The sequence below is a fragment of the Hydra viridissima genome, unplaced genomic scaffold, assembly GCF_058129835.1.
Source record: "Hydra viridissima isolate aposymbiotic clone 2 unplaced genomic scaffold, HvirCarnegie_v1 scaffold_7, whole genome shotgun sequence".
NCBI lineage: Eukaryota > Metazoa > Cnidaria > Hydrozoa > Anthoathecata > Hydridae > Hydra > Hydra viridissima.
Window position 1 is genome coordinate 9,939,428 of NW_028324306.1, and position 15,707 is coordinate 9,955,134.

Genomic DNA, 15,707 nt, shown 5'->3' on the forward strand with positions numbered 1-15,707 from the left:
AGTACCGGATTTGGCGACAAAACCCCGGTTTTGGCTCAATTTCCATACAAAACGTCGAAATTTGGGCCAAATGTGGCCAAATTCGAGGCTTTCACCGACTCCTCTTGGATACCTTGGCCCTATTTTGTTGTATCCTGTCAGGCTGAGCACGAATATGGCAAAGACAGTCAACAGAGAGGCTGGCAAGTACCGGATTTGGCGACAAAACCCCGTTTTTGGCTCAATTTCCATACAAAACGTCGAAATTTGGGCCAAATGTGGCCAAATTCGAGGCTTTCACCGACTCCCATTGGATCCCTTGGCCATATTTTGTTGTATCCTGTCAGGCTGAGCAAAAAAATGCCCAAGGGCATCAAGCAATTCAGTGGTAAGTACCGATTTTTGCGACAAATGCACAGAAATGCTTAGAATTTGCTTGTAATGTCAATTCTGTGATTATTTCGTCAAATTGGAGCCTTTCACCGAGATTTCTTGGAGCCTTTGGACATATTCTGTTGTAACCTATCAGGCTGAGCACGAATATCACAAAGACAGTCAACAGAGAGGCTGGCAAGTACCGGATTTGGCGACAAAACCCCGTTTTTGGCTCAATTTCCATACAAAACGTCGAAATTTTGGCCAAATGTGGCCAAATTCGAGGCTTTCACCGACTCCTCTTGGATACCTTGGCCCTATTTTGTTGTATCCTGTCAGGCTGAGCACGAATATGGCAAAGACAGTCAACAGAGAGGCTGGCAAGTACCGGATTTGGCGACAAAACCCCGTTTTTGGCTCAATTTCCATACAAAACGTCGAAATTTGGGCCAAATGTGGCCAAATTCGAGGCTTTCACCGACTCCTCTTGGATCCCTTGGCCCTATTTTGTTGTATCCTGTCAAGCTGAGCACGAAAATGACAAAGACAATCAACAGAGAGGCTGGCAAGTACCGGATTTGGCGACAAAACCCCGTTTTTGGCTCAATTTCCATACAAAACGTCGAAATTTGGGCCAAATGTGGCCAAATTCGAGGCTTTCACCGACTCCCATTGGATCCCTTGGCCATATTTTGTTGTATCCTGTCAGGCTGAGCAAAAAAATGCCCAAGGGCATCAAGCAATTCAGTGGTAAGTACCGATTTTTGCGACAAATGCACAGAAATGCTTAGTATTTGCTTGTAATGTCAATTCTGTGATTATTTCGTCAAATTGGAGCCTTTCACCGAGATTTCTTGGAGCCTTTGGACATATTCTGTTGTAACCTATCAGGCTGAGCACGAATATCACAAAGACAGTCAACAGAGAGGCTGGCAAGTACCGGATTTGGCGACAAAACCCCGTTTTTGGCTCAATTTCCATACAAAACGTCGAAATTTTGGCTAAATGTGGCCAAATTCGAGGCTTTCACCGACTCCTCTTGGATACCTTGGCCCTATTTTGTTGTATCCTGTCAGGCTGAGCACGAATATGGCAAAGACAGTCAACAGAGAGGCTGGCAAGTACCGGATTTGGCGACAAAACCCCGTTTTTGGCTCAATTTCCATACAAAACGTCGAAATTTGGGCCAAATGTGGCCAAATTCGAAACTTTCACCGACTCCTCTTGGATCCCTTGGCCCTATTTTGTTGTATCCTGTCAGGCTGAGCACGAAAATGACAAAGACAATCAACAGAGAGGCTGGCAAGTACCGGATTTGGCGACAAAACCCCGTTTTTGGCTCAATTTCCATAGAAAACGTCGAAATTTGGGCCAAATGTGGCCAAATTCGAGGCTTTCACCGACTCCTCTTGGATCCCTTGGCCCTATTTTGTTGTATCCTGTCAGGCTGAGCACGAATATGGCAAAGACAGTCAACAGAGAGGCTGGCAAGTACCGGTTTTGGCGACAAAACCCCGTTTTTGGCTCAATTTCCATACAAAACGTCGAAATTTGGGCCAAATGTGGCCAAATTCGAGGCTTTCACCGACTCCCATTGGATCCCTTGGCCATATTTTGTTGTATCCTGTCAGGCTGAGCAAAAAAATGCCCAAGGGCATCAAGCAATTCAGTGGTAAGTACCGATTTTTGCGACAAATGCACAGAAATGCTTAGAATTTGCTTGTAATGTCAATTCTGTGATTATTTCGTCAAATTGGAGCCTTTCACCGAGATTTCTTGGAGCCTTTGGACATATTCTGTTGTAACCTATCAGGCTGAGCACGAATATGACAAAGACAGTCAACAGAGAGGCTGGCAAGTACCGGATTTGGCGACAAAACCCCGTTTTTGGCTCAATTTCCATAGAAAACGTCGAAATTTGGGCCAAATGTGGCCAAATTCGAGGCTTTCACCGACTCCTCTTGGATCCCTTGGCCCTATTTTGTTGTATCCTGTCAGGCTGAGCACGAATATGGCAAAGACAGTCAACAGAGAGGCTGGCAAGTACCGGATTTGGCGACAAAACCCCGTTTTTGGCTCAATTTCCATAGAAAACGTCGAAATTTGGGCCAAATGTGGCCAAATTCGAGGCTTTCACCGACTCCCATTGGATCCCTTGGCCATATTTTGTTGTATCCTGTCAGGCTGAGCAAAAAAATGCCCAAGGGCATCAAGCAATTCAGTGGTAAGTACCGATTTTTGCGACAAATGCACAGAAATGCTTAGAATTTGCTTGTAATGTCAATTCTGTGATTATTTCGTCAAATTGGAGCCTTTCACCGAGATTTCTTGGAGCCTTTGGACATATTCTGTTGTAACCTATCAGGCTGAGCACGAATATCACAAAGACAGTCAACAGAGAGGCTGGCAAGTACCGGATTTGGCGACAAAACCCCGTTTTTGGCTCAATTTCCATACAAAACGTCGAAATTTTGGCCAAATGTGGCCAAATTCGAGGCTTTCACCGACTCCTCTTGGATACCTTGGCCCTATTTTGTTGTATCCTGTCAGGCTGAGCACGAATATGGCAAAGACAGTCAACAGAGAGGCTGGCAAGTACCGGATTTGGCGACAAAACCCCGTTTTTGGCTCAATTTCCATACAAAACGTCGAAATTTGGGCCAAATGTGGCCAAATTCGAGGCTTTCACCGACTCCTCTTGGATCCCTTGGCCCTATTTTGTTGTATCCTGTCAAGCTGAGCACGAAAATGACAAAGACAATCAACAGAGAGGCTGGCAAGTACCGGATTTGGCGACAAAACCCCGTTTTTGGCTCAATTTCCATACAAAACGTCGAAATTTGGGCCAAATGTGGCCAAATTCGAGGCTTTCACCGACTCCCATTGGATCCCTTGGCCATATTTTGTTGTATCCTGTCAGGCTGAGCAAAAAAATGCCCAAGGGCATCAAGCAATTCAGTGGTAAGTACCGATTTTTGCGACAAATGCACAGAAATGCTTAGAATTTGCTTGTAATGTCAATTCTGTGATTATTTCGTCAAATTGGAGCCTTTCACCGAGATTTCTTGGAGCCTTTGGACATATTCTGTTGTAACCTATCAGGCTGAGCACGAATATCACAAAGACAGTCAACAGAGAGGCTGGCAAGTACCGGATTTGGCGACAAAACCCCGTTTTTGGCTCAATTTCCATACAAAACGTCGAAATTTTGGCCAAATGTGGCCAAATTCGAGGCTTTCACCGACTCCTCTTGGATACCTTGGCCCTATTTTGTTGTATCCTGTCAGGCTGAGCACGAATATGGCAAAGACAGTCAACAGAGAGGCTGGCAAGTACCGGATTTGGCGACAAAACCCCGTTTTTGGCTCAATTTCCATACAAAACGTCGAAATTTGGGCCAAATGTGGCCAAATTCGAGGCTTTCACCGACTCCTCTTGGATCCCTTGGCCCTATTTTGTTGTATCCTGTCAAGCTGAGCACGAAAATGACAAAGACAATCAACAGAGAGGCTGGCAAGTACCGGATTTGGCGACAAAACCCCGTTTTTGGCTCAATTTCCATACAAAACGTCGAAATTTGGGCCAAATGTGGCCAAATTCGAGGCTTTCACCGACTCCCATTGGATCCCTTGGCCATATTTTGTTGTATCCTGTCAGGCTGAGCAAAAAAATGCCCAAGGGCATCAAGCAATTCAGTGGTAAGTACCGATTTTTGCGACAAATGCACAGAAATGCTTAGAATTTGCTTGTAATGTCAATTCTGTGATTATTTCGTCAAATTGGAGCCTTTCACCGAGATTTCTTGGAGCCTTTGGACATATTCTGTTGTAACCTATCAGGCTGAGCACGAATATGACAAAGACAGTCAACAGAGAGGCTGGCAAGTACCGGATTTGGCGACAAAACCCCGTTTTTGGCTCAATTTCCATAGAAAACGTCGAAATTTGGGCCAAATGTGGCCAAATTCGAGGCTTTCACCGACTCCTCTTGGATCCCTTGGCCCTATTTTGTTGTATCCTGTCAGGCTGAGCACGAATATGGCAAAGACAGTCAACAGAGAGGCTGGCAAGTACCGGATTTGGCGACAAAACCCCGTTTTTGGCTCAATTTCCATAGAAAACGTCGAAATTTGGGCCAAATGTGGCCAAATTCGAGGCTTTCACCGACTCCTCTTGGATCCCTTGGCCCTATTTTGTTGTATCCTGTCAGGCTGAGCACGAATATGGCAAAGACAGTCAACAGAGAGGCTGGCAAGTACCGGATTTGGCGACAAAACCCCGTTTTTGGCTCAATTTCCATACAAAACGTCGAAATTTGGGCCAAATGTGGCCAAATTCGAGGCTTTCACCGACTCCTCTTGGATCCCTTGGCCCTATTTTGTTGTATCCTGTCAAGCTGAGCACGAAAATGACAAAGACAATCAACAGAGAGGCTGGCAAGTACCGGATTTGGCGACAAAACCCCGTTTTTGGCTCAATTTCCATACAAAACGTCGAAATTTGGGCCAAATGTGGCCAAATTCGAGGCTTTCACCAACTCCCATTGGATCCCTTGGCCATATTTTGTTGTATCCTGTCAGGCTGAGCAAAAAAATGCCCAAGGGCATCAAGCAATTCAGTGGTAAGTACCGATTTTTGCGACAAATGCACAGAAATGCTTAGAATTTGCTTGTAATGTCAATTCTGTGATTATTTCGTCAAATTGGAGCCTTTCACCGTGATTTCTTGGAGCCTTTGGACATATTCTGTTGTAACCTATCAGGCTGAGCACGAAAATGACAAAGACAATCAACAGAGAGGCTGGCAAGTACCGGATTCGGCGACAAAACCCCGTTTTTGGCTCAATTTCCATACAAAACGTCGAAATTTGGGCCAAATGTGGCCAAATTCGAGGCTTTCACCGACTCCTCTTGGATCCCTTGGCCCTATTTTGTTGTATCCTGTCAGGCTGAGCACGAAAATGACAAAGACAATCAACAGAGAGGCTGGCAAGTACCGGATTTGGCGACAAAACCCCGTTTTTGGCTCAATTTCCATAGAAAACGTCGAAATTTGGGCCAAATGTGGCCAAATTCGAGGCTTTCACCGACTCCCATTGGATCCCTTGGCCATATTTTGTTGTATCCTGTCAGGCTGAGCAAAAAAATGCCCAAGGGCATCAAGCAATTCAGTGGTAAGTACCGATTTTTGCGACAAATGCACAGAAATGCTTAGAATTTGCTTGTAATGTCAATTCTGTGATTATTTCGTCAAATTGGAGCCTTTCACCGAGATTTCTTGGAGCCTTTGGACATATTCTGTTGTAACCTGTCAGGCTGAGCACGAATATGACAAAGACAGTCAACAGAGAGGCTGGCAAGTACCGGATTTGGCGACAAAACCCCGTTTTTGGCTCAATTTCCATACAAAACGTCGAAATTTGGGCCAAATGTGGCCAAATTCGAGGCTTTCACCGACTCCTCTTGGATCCCTTGGCCCTATTTTGTTGTATCCTGTCAGGCTGAGCACGAAAATGACAAAGACAATCAACAGAGAGGCTGGCAAGTACCGGATTTGGCGACAAAACCCCGTTTTTGGCTCAATTTCCATACAAAACGTCGAAATTTGGGCCAAATGTGGCCAAATTCGAGGCTTTCACCGACTCTCATTGGATCCCTTGGCCATATTTTGTTGTATCCTGTCAGGCTGAGCAAAAAAATGCCCATGGGCATCAAGCAATTCAGTGGTAAGTACCGATTTTTGCGACAAATGCACAGAAATGCTTAGAATTTGCTTGTAATGTCAATTCTGTGATTATTTCGTCAAATTGGAGCCTTTCACCGAGATTTCTTGGAGCCTTTGGACATATTCTGTTGTAACCTATCAAGCTGAGCAAGAATATGACAAAGACAGTCAACAGAGAGGCTGGCAAGTACCGGATTTGGCGACAAAACCCCGTTTTTGGCTCAATTTCCATACAAAACGTCGAAATTTGGGCCAAATGTGGCCAAATTCGAGGCTTTCACCGACTCCTCTTGGATCCCTTGGCCCTATTTTGTTGTATCCTGTCAGGCTGAGCACGAAAATGACAAAGACAATCAACAGAGAGGCTGGCAAGTACCGGATTTGGCGACAAAACCCCGTTTTTGGCTCAATTTCCATAGAAAACGTCGAAATTTGGGCCAAATGTGGCCAAATTCGAGGCTTTCACCGACTCCCATTGGATCCCTTGGCCATATTTTGTTGTATCCTGTCAGGCTGAGCAAAAAAATGCCCAAGGGCATCAAGCAATTCAGTGGTAAGTACCGATTTTTGCGACAAATGCACAGAAATGCTTAGAATTTGCTTGTAATGTCAATTCTGTGATTATTTCGTCAAATTGGAGCCTTTCACCGAGATTTCTTGGAGCCTTTGGACATATTCTGTTGTAACCTATCAAGCTGAGCACGAATATGACAAAGACAGTCAACAGAGAGGCTGGCAAGTACCGGATTTGGCGACAAAACCCCGTTTTTGGCTCAATTTCCATACAAAACGTCGAAATTTGGGCCAAATGTGGCCAAATTCGCGGCTTTCACCGTATCCTCTTGGATCCCTTGGCCCTAATTTGTTGTATCCTGTCAGGCTGAGCACGAAAATGACAAAGACAATCAACAGAGAGGCTGGCAAGTACCGGATTTGGCGACAAAACCCCGTTTTTGGCTCAATTTCCATACAAAACGTCGAAATTTGGGCCAAATGTGGCCAAATTCGAGGCTTTCACCGACTCCCATTAGATCCCTTGGCCATATTTTGTTGTATCCTGTCAGGCTGAGCAAAAAAATGCCCAAGGGCATCAAGCAATTCAGTGGTAAGTACCGATTTTTGCGACAAATGCACAGAAATGCTTAGAATTTGCTTGTAATGTCAATTCTGTGATTATTTCGTCAAATTGGAGCCTTTCACCGAGATTTCTTGGAGCCTTTGGACATATTCTGTTGTAACCTATCAGGCTGAGCACGAATATGACAAAGACAGTCAACAGAGAGGCTGGCAAGTACCGGATTTGGCGACAAAACCCCGTTTTTGGCTCAATTTCCATACAAAACGTCGAAATTTGGGCCAAATGTGGCCAAATTCGAGGCTTTCACCGACTCCTCTTGTATCCCTTGGCCCTATTTTGTTGTATCCTGTCAGGCTGAGCACGAAAATGACAAAGACAATCAACAGAGAGGCTGGCAAACACCGGATTTGGCGACAAAACCCCGTTTTTGGCTCAATTTCCATAGAAAACGTCGAAATTTGGGCCAAATGTGGCCAAATTCGAGGCTTTCACCGACTCCTCTTGGATCCCTTGGCCCTATTTTGTTGTATCCTGTCAGGCTGAGCACGAATATGGCAAAGACAGTCAACAGAGAGGCTGGCAAGTACCGGATTTGGCGACAAAACCCCGTTTTTGGCTCAATTTCCATACAAAACGTCGAAATTTTGGCCAAATGTGGCCAAATTCGAGGCTTTCACCGACTCCCATTGGATCCCTTGGCCATATTTTGTTGTATCCTGTCAGGCTGAGCAAAAAAATGCCCAAGGGCATCAAGCAATTCAGTGGTAAGTACCGATTTTTGCGACAAATGCACAGAAATGCTTAGAATTTGCTTGTAATGTCAATTCTGTGATTATTTCGTCAAATTGGAGCCTTTCACCGAGATTTCTTGGAGCCTTTGGACATATTCTGTTGTAACCTATCAGGCTGAGCACGAATATGACAAAGACAGTCAACAGAGAGGCTGGCAAGTACCGGATTTGGCGACAAAACCCCGTTTTTGGCTCAATTTCCATACAAAACGTCGAAATTTGGGCCAAATGTGGCCAAATTCGAGGCTTTCACCGACTCCTCTTCGATCCCTTGGCCCTATTTTGTTGTATCCTGTCAGACTGAGCACGAAAATGACAAAGACAATCAACAGAGAGGCTGGCAAGTACCGGATTTGGCGACAAAACCCCGTTTTTGGCTCAATTTCCATAGAAAACGTCGAAATTTGGGCCAAATGTGGCCAAATTCGAGGCTTTCACCGACTCCTCTTGGATCCCTTGGCCCTATTTTGTTGTATCCTGTCAGGCTGAGCACGAATATGGCAAAGACAGTCAACAGAGAGGCTGGCAAGTACCGGATTTGGCGACAAAACCCCGTTTTTGGCTCAATTTCCATACAAAACGTCGAAATTTGGGCCAAATGTGGCCAAATTCGAGGTTTTCACCGACTCCCATTGGATCCCTTGGCCATATTTTGTTGTATCCTGTCAGGCTGAGCAAAAAAATGCCCAAGGGCATCAAGCAATTCAGTGGTAAGTACCGATTTTTGCGACAAATGCACAGAAATGCTTAGAATTTGCTTGTAATGTCAATTCTGTGATTATTTCGTCAAATTGGAGCCTTTCACCGAGATTTCTTGGAGCCTTTGGACATATTCTGTTGTAACCTATCAGGCTGAGCACGAATATGACAAAGACAGTCAACAGAGAGGCTGGCAAGTACCGGATTTGGCAACAAAACCCCGTTTTTGGCTCAATTTCCATACAAAACGTCGAAATTTGGGCCAAATGTGGCCAAATTCGAGGCTTTCACCGACTCCTCTTGGATCCCTTGGCCCTATTTTGTTGTATCCTGTCAGGCTGAGCACGAAAATGACAAAGACAATCAACAGAGAGGCTGGCAAGTACCGGATTTGGCGACAAAACCCCGTTTTTGGCTCAATTTCCATACAAAACGTCGAAATTTGGGCCAAATGTGGCCAAATTCGAGGCTTTCACCGACTCCTCTTGGATCCCTTGGCCCTATTTTGTTGTATCCTGTCAAGCTGAGCACGAAAATGACAAAGACAATCAACAGAGAGGCTGGCAAGTACCGGATTTGGCGACAAAACCCCGTTTTTGGCTCAATTTCCATAGAAAACGTCGAAATTTGGGCCAAATGTGGCCAAATTCGAGACTTTCACCGACTCCCATTGGATCCCTTGGCCATATTTTGTTGTATCCTGTCAGGCTGAGCAAAAAAATGCCCAAGGGCATCAAGCAATTCAGTGGTAAGTACCGATTTTTGCGACAAATGCACAGAAATGCTTAGAATTTGCTTGTAATGTCAATTCTGTGATTATTTCGTCAAATTGGAGCCTTTCACCGTGATTTCTTGGAGCCTTTGGACATATTCTGTTGTAACCTATCAGGCTGAGCACGAAAATGACAAAGACAATCAACAGAGAGGCTGGCAAGTACCGGATTTGGCGACAAAACCCCGTTTTTGGCTCAATTTCCATACAAAACGTCGAAATTTGGGCCAAATGTGGCCAAATTCGAGGCTTTCACCGACTCCTCTTGGATCCCTTGGCCCTATTTTGTTGTATCCTGTCAGGCTGAGCACGAAAATGACAAAGACAATCAACAGAGAGGCTGGCAAGTACCGGATTTGGCGACAAAACCCCGTTTTTGGCTCAATTTCCATACAAAACGTCGAAATTTGGGCCAAATGTGGCCAAATTCGAGGCTTTCACCGACTCCTATTGGATCCCTTGGCCATATTTTGTTGTATCCTGTCAGGCTGAGCAAAAAAATGCCCAAGGGCATCAAGCAATTCAGTGGTAAGTACCGATTTTTGCGACAAATGCACAGAAATGCTTAGAATTTGCTTGTAATGTCAATTCTGTGATTATTTCGTCAAATTGGAGCCTTTCACCGAGATTTCTTGGAGCCTTTGGACATATTCTGTTGTAACCTATCAGGCTGAGCACGAATATCACAAAGACAGTCAACAGAGAGGCTGGCAAGTACCGGATTTGGCGACAAAACCCCGTTTTTGGCTCAATTTCCATACAAAACGTCGAAATTTTGGCTAAATGTGGCCAAATTCGAGGCTTTCACCGACTCCTCTTGGATACCTTGGCCCTATTTTGTTGTATCCTGTCAAACTGAGCACGAATATGGCAAAGACAGTCAACAGAGAGGCTGGCAAGTACCGGATTTGGCGACAAAACCCCGTTTTTGGCTCAATTTCCATACAAAACGTCGAAATTTGGGCCAAATGTGGCCAAATTCGAAACTTTCACCGACTCCTCTTTGATCCCTTGGCCCTATTTTGTTGTATCCTGTCAGGCTGAGCACGAAAATGACAAAGACAATCAACAGAGAGGCTGGCAAGTACCGGATTTGGCGACAAAACCCCGTTTTTGGCTCAATTTCCATACAAAACGTCGAAATTTGGGCCAAATGTGGCCAAATTCGAGGCTTTCACCGACTCCCATTGGATCCCTTGGCCATATTTTGTTGTATCCTGTCAGGCTGAGCAAAAAAATGCCCAAGGGCATCAAGCAATTCAGTGGTAAGTGCCGATTTTTGCGACAAATGCACAGAAATGCTAAGAATTTGCTTGTAATGTCAATTCTGTGATTATTTCGTCAAATTGGAGCCTTTCACCGAGATTTCTTGGAGCCTTTGGACATATTCTGTTGTAACCTATCAGGCTGAGCACGAAAATGACAAAGACAATCAACAGAGAGGCTGGCAAGTACCGGATTTGGCGACAAAACCCCGTTTTTGGCTCAATTTCCATACAAAACGTCGAAATTTGGGCCAAATGTGGCCAAATTCGAGGCTTTCACCGACTCCTCTTGGATCCCTTGGCCCTATTTTGTTGTATCCTGTCAGGCTGAGCACGAAAATGACAAAGACAATCAACAGAGAGGCTGGCAAGTACCGGATTTGGCGACAAAACCCCGTTTTTGGCTCAATTTCCATAGAAAACGTCGAAATTTGGGCCAAATGTGGCCAAATTCGAGACTTTCACCGACTCCCATTGGATCCCTTGGCCATATTTTGTTGTATCTTGTCAGGCTGAGCAAAAAAATGCCCAAGGGCATCAAGCAATTCAGTGGTAAGTACCGATTTTTGCGACAAATGCACAGAAATGCTTAGAATTTGCTTGTAATGTCAATTCTGTGATTATTTCGTCAAATTGGAGCCTTTCACCGAGATTTCTTGGAGCCTTTGGACATATTCTGTTGTAACCTGTCAGGCTGAGCACGAATATGACAAAGACAGTCAACAGAGAGGCTGGCAAGTACCGGATTTGGCGACAAAACCCCGGTTTTGGCTCAATTTCCATACAAAACGTCGAAATTTGGGCCAAATGTGGCCAAATTCGAGGCTTTCACCGACTCCTCTTGGATCCCTTGGCCCTATTTTGTTGTATCTTGTCAGGCTGAGCACGAATATGGCAAAGACAGTCAACAGAGAGGCTGGCAAGTACCGGATTTGGCGACAAAACCCCGTTTTTGGCTCAATTTCCATACAAAACGTCGAAATTTGGGCCATATGTGGCCAAATTCGAGGCTTTCACCGACTCCCATTGGATCCCTTGGCCATATTTTGTTGTATCCTGTCAGGCTGAGCAAAAAAATGCCCAAGGGCATCAAGCAATTCAGTGGTAAGTACCGATTTTTGCGACAAATGCACAGAAATGCTTAGAATTTGCTTGTAATGTCAATTCTGTGATTATTTCGTCAAATTGGAGCCTTTCACCGAGATTTCTTGGAGCCTTTGGACATATTCTGTTGTAACCTATCAGGCTGAGCACGAATATCACAAAGACAGTCAACAGAGAGGCTGGCAAGTACCGGATTTGGCGACAAAACCCCGTTTTTGGCTCAATTTCCATACAAAACGTCGAAATTTTGGCCAAATGTGGCCAAATTCGAGGCTTTCACCGACTCCTCTTGGATACCTTGGCCCTATTTTGTTGTATCCTGTCAGGCTGAGCACGAATATGGCAAAGACAGTCAACAGAGAGGCTGGCAAGTACCGGATTTGGCGACAAAACCCCGTTTTTGGCTCAATTTCCATACAAAACGTCGAAATTTGGGCCAAATGTGGCCAAATTCGAGGCTTTCACCGACTCCTCTTGGATCCCTTGGCCCTATTTTGTTGTATCCTGTCAAGCTGAGCACGAAAATGACAAAGACAATCAACAGAGAGGCTGGCAAGTACCGGATTTGGCGACAAAACCCCGTTTTTGGCTCAATTTCCATACAAAACGTCGAAATTTGGGCCAAATGTGGCCAAATTCGAGGCTTTCACCGACTCCCATTGGATCCCTTGGCCATATTTTGTTGTATCCTGTCAGGCTGAGCAAAAAAATGCCCAAGGGCATCAAGCAATTCAGTGGTAAGTACCGATTTTTGCGACAAATGCACAGAAATGCTTAGAATTTGCTTGTAATGTCAATTCTGTGATTATTTCGTCAAATTGGAGCCTTTCACCGAGATTTCTTGGAGCCTTTGGACATATTCTGTTGTAACCTATCAGGCTGAGCACGAATATGACAAAGACAGTCAACAGAGAGGCTGGCAAGTACCGGATTTGGCGACAAAACCCCGTTTTTGGCTCAATTTCCATACAAAACGTCGAAATTTGGGCCAAATGTGGCCAAATTCGAGGCTTTCACCGACTCCTCTTGTATCCCTTGGCCCTATTTTGTTGTATCCTGTCAGGCTGAGCACGAAAATGACAAAGACAATCAACAGAGAGGCTGGCAAGTACCGGATTTGGCGACAAAACCCCGTTTTTGGCTCAATTTCCATAGAAAACGTCGAAATTTGGGCCAAATGTGGCCAAATTCGAGGCTTTCACCGACTCCTCTTGGATCCCTTGGCCCTATTTTGTTGTATCCTGTCAGGCTGAGCACGAATATGGCAAAGACAGTCAACAGAGAGGCTGGCAAGTACCGGATTTGGCGACAAAACCCCGTTTTTGGCTCAATTTCCATACAAAACGTCGAAATTTTGGCCAAATGTGGCCAAATTCGAGGCTTTCACCGACTCCCATTGGATCCCTTGGCCATATTTTGTTGTATCCTGTCAGGCTGAGCAAAAAAATGCCCAAGGGCATCAAGCAATTCAGTGGTAAGTACCGATTTTTGCGACAAATGCACAGAAATGCTTAGAATTTGCTTGTAATGTCAATTCTGTGATTATTTCGTCAAATTGGAGCCTTTCACCGAGATTTCTTGGAGCCTTTGGACATATTCTGTTGTAACCTATCAGGCTGAGCACGAATATGACAAAGACAGTCAACAGAGAGGCTGGCAAGTACCGGATTTGGCGACAAAACCCCGTTTTTGGCTCAATTTCCATACAAAACGTCGAAATTTGGGCCAAATGTGGCCAAATTCGAGGCTTTCACCGACTCCTCTTCGATCCCTTGGCCCTATTTTGTTGTATCCTGTCAGACTGAGCACGAAAATGACAAAGACAATCAACAGAGAGGCTGGCAAGTACCGGATTTGGCGACAAAACCCCGTTTTTGGCTCAATTTCCATACAAAACGTCGAAATTTGGGCCAAATGTGGCCAAATTCGAGGCTTTCACCGACTCCCATTGGATCCCTTGGCCATATTTTGTTGTATCCTGTCAGGCTGAGCAAAAAAATGCCCAAGGGCATCAAGCAATTCAGTGGTAAGTACCGATTTTTGCGACAAATGCACAGAAATGCTTAGAATTTGCTTGTAATGTCAATTCTGTGATTATTTCGTCAAATTGGAGCCTTTCACCGAGATTTCTTGGAGCCTTTGAACATATTCTGTTGTAACCTATCAGGCTGAGCACGAATATCACAAAGACAGTCAAAAGAGAGGCTGGCAAGTACCGGATTTGGCGACAAAACCCCGTTTTTGGCTCAATTTCCATACAAAACGTCGAAATTTGGGCCAAATGTGGCCAAATTCGAGGCTTTCACCGACTCCTCTTGGATCCCTTGGCCCTATTTTATGGTATCCTGTCAGGCTGAGCACGAAAATGACAAAGACAATCAACAGAGAGGCTGGCAAGTACCGGATTTGGCGACAAAACCCCGTTTTTGGCTCAATTTCCATAGAAAACGTCGAAATTTGGGCCAAATGTGGCCAAATTCGAGGCTTTCACCGACTCCCATTGGATCCCTTGGCCATATTTTGTTGTATCCTGTCAGGCTGAGCAAAAAAATGCCCAAGGGCATCAAGCAATTCAGTGGTAAGTACCGATTTTTGCGACAAATGCACAGAAATGCTTAGAATTTGCTTGTAATGTCAATTCTGTGATTATTTCGTCAAATTGGAGCCTTTCACCGTGATTTCTTGGAGCCTTTGAACATATTCTGTTGTAACCTATCAGGCTGAGCACGAATATGACAAAGACAGTCAACAGAGAGGCTGGCAAGTACCGGATTTGGCGACAAAACCCCGTTTTTGGCTCAATTTCCATACAAAACGTCGAAATTTGGGCCAAATGTGGCCAAATTCGAGGCTTTCACCGACTCCTCTTGGATCCCTTGGCCCTATTTTGTTGTATCCTGTCAGGCTGAGCACGAAAATGACAAAGACAATCAACAGAGAGGCTGGCAAGTACCGGATTTGGCGACAAAACCCCGTTTTTGGCTCAATTTCCATACAAAACGTCGAAATTTGGGCCAAATGTGGCCAAATTCGAGGCTTTCACCGACTCTCATTGGATCCCTTGGCCATATTTTGTTGTATCCTGTCAGGCTGAGCAAAAAAATGCTCAAGGGCATCAAGCAATTCAGTGGTAAGTACCGATTTTTGCGACAAATGCACAGAAATGCTTAGAATTTGCTTGTAATGTCAATTCTGTGATTATTTCGTCAAATTGGAGCCTTTCACCGAGATTTCTTGGAGCCTTTGGACATATTCTGTTGTAACCTATCAGGCTGAGCACGAATATGACAAAGACAGTCAACAGAGAGGCTGGCAAGTACCGGATTTGGCGACAAAACCCCGTTTTTGGCTCAATTTCCATACAAAACGTCGAAATTTGGGCCAAATGTGGCCAAATTCGAGGCTTTCACCGACTCCTCTTGGATCCCTTGGCCCTATTTTGTTGTATCCTGTCAGGCTGAGCACGAATATGGCAAAGATAGTCAACAGAGAGGCTGGCAAGTACCGGATTTGGCGACAAAACCCCGTTTTTGGCTCAATTTCCATACAAAACGTCGAAATTTGGGCCAAATGTGGCCAAATTCGAGGCTTTCACCGACTCCCATTGGATCCCTTGGCCATATTTTGTTGTATCCTGTCAGGCTGAGCAAAAAAATGCGCAAGGGCATCAAGCAATTCAGTGGTAAGTACCGATTTTTGCGACAAATGCAAAGAAATGCTTAGAATTTGCTTGTAATGTCAATTCTGTGATTATTTCGTCAAATTGGAGCCTTTCACCGAGATTTCTTGGAGCCTTTGGACATATTCTGTTGTAACCTATCAGGCTGAGCACGAATATCACAAAGACAGTCAACAGAGAGGCTGGCAAGTACCGGATTTGGCGACAAAACCCCGTTTTTGGCTCAATTTCCATACAAAACG

General features: G+C 44.8%; 1 pseudogene across 1 annotated transcript in view; it reads right to left on the minus strand.

Moving 5' to 3' along the window:
• Positions 1 to 15,707, minus strand: part of LOC149886075 (uncharacterized) — a 403,391-nt pseudogene that overhangs the window by 83,707 nt on the left and 303,977 nt on the right. The window lies entirely within an intron of this gene.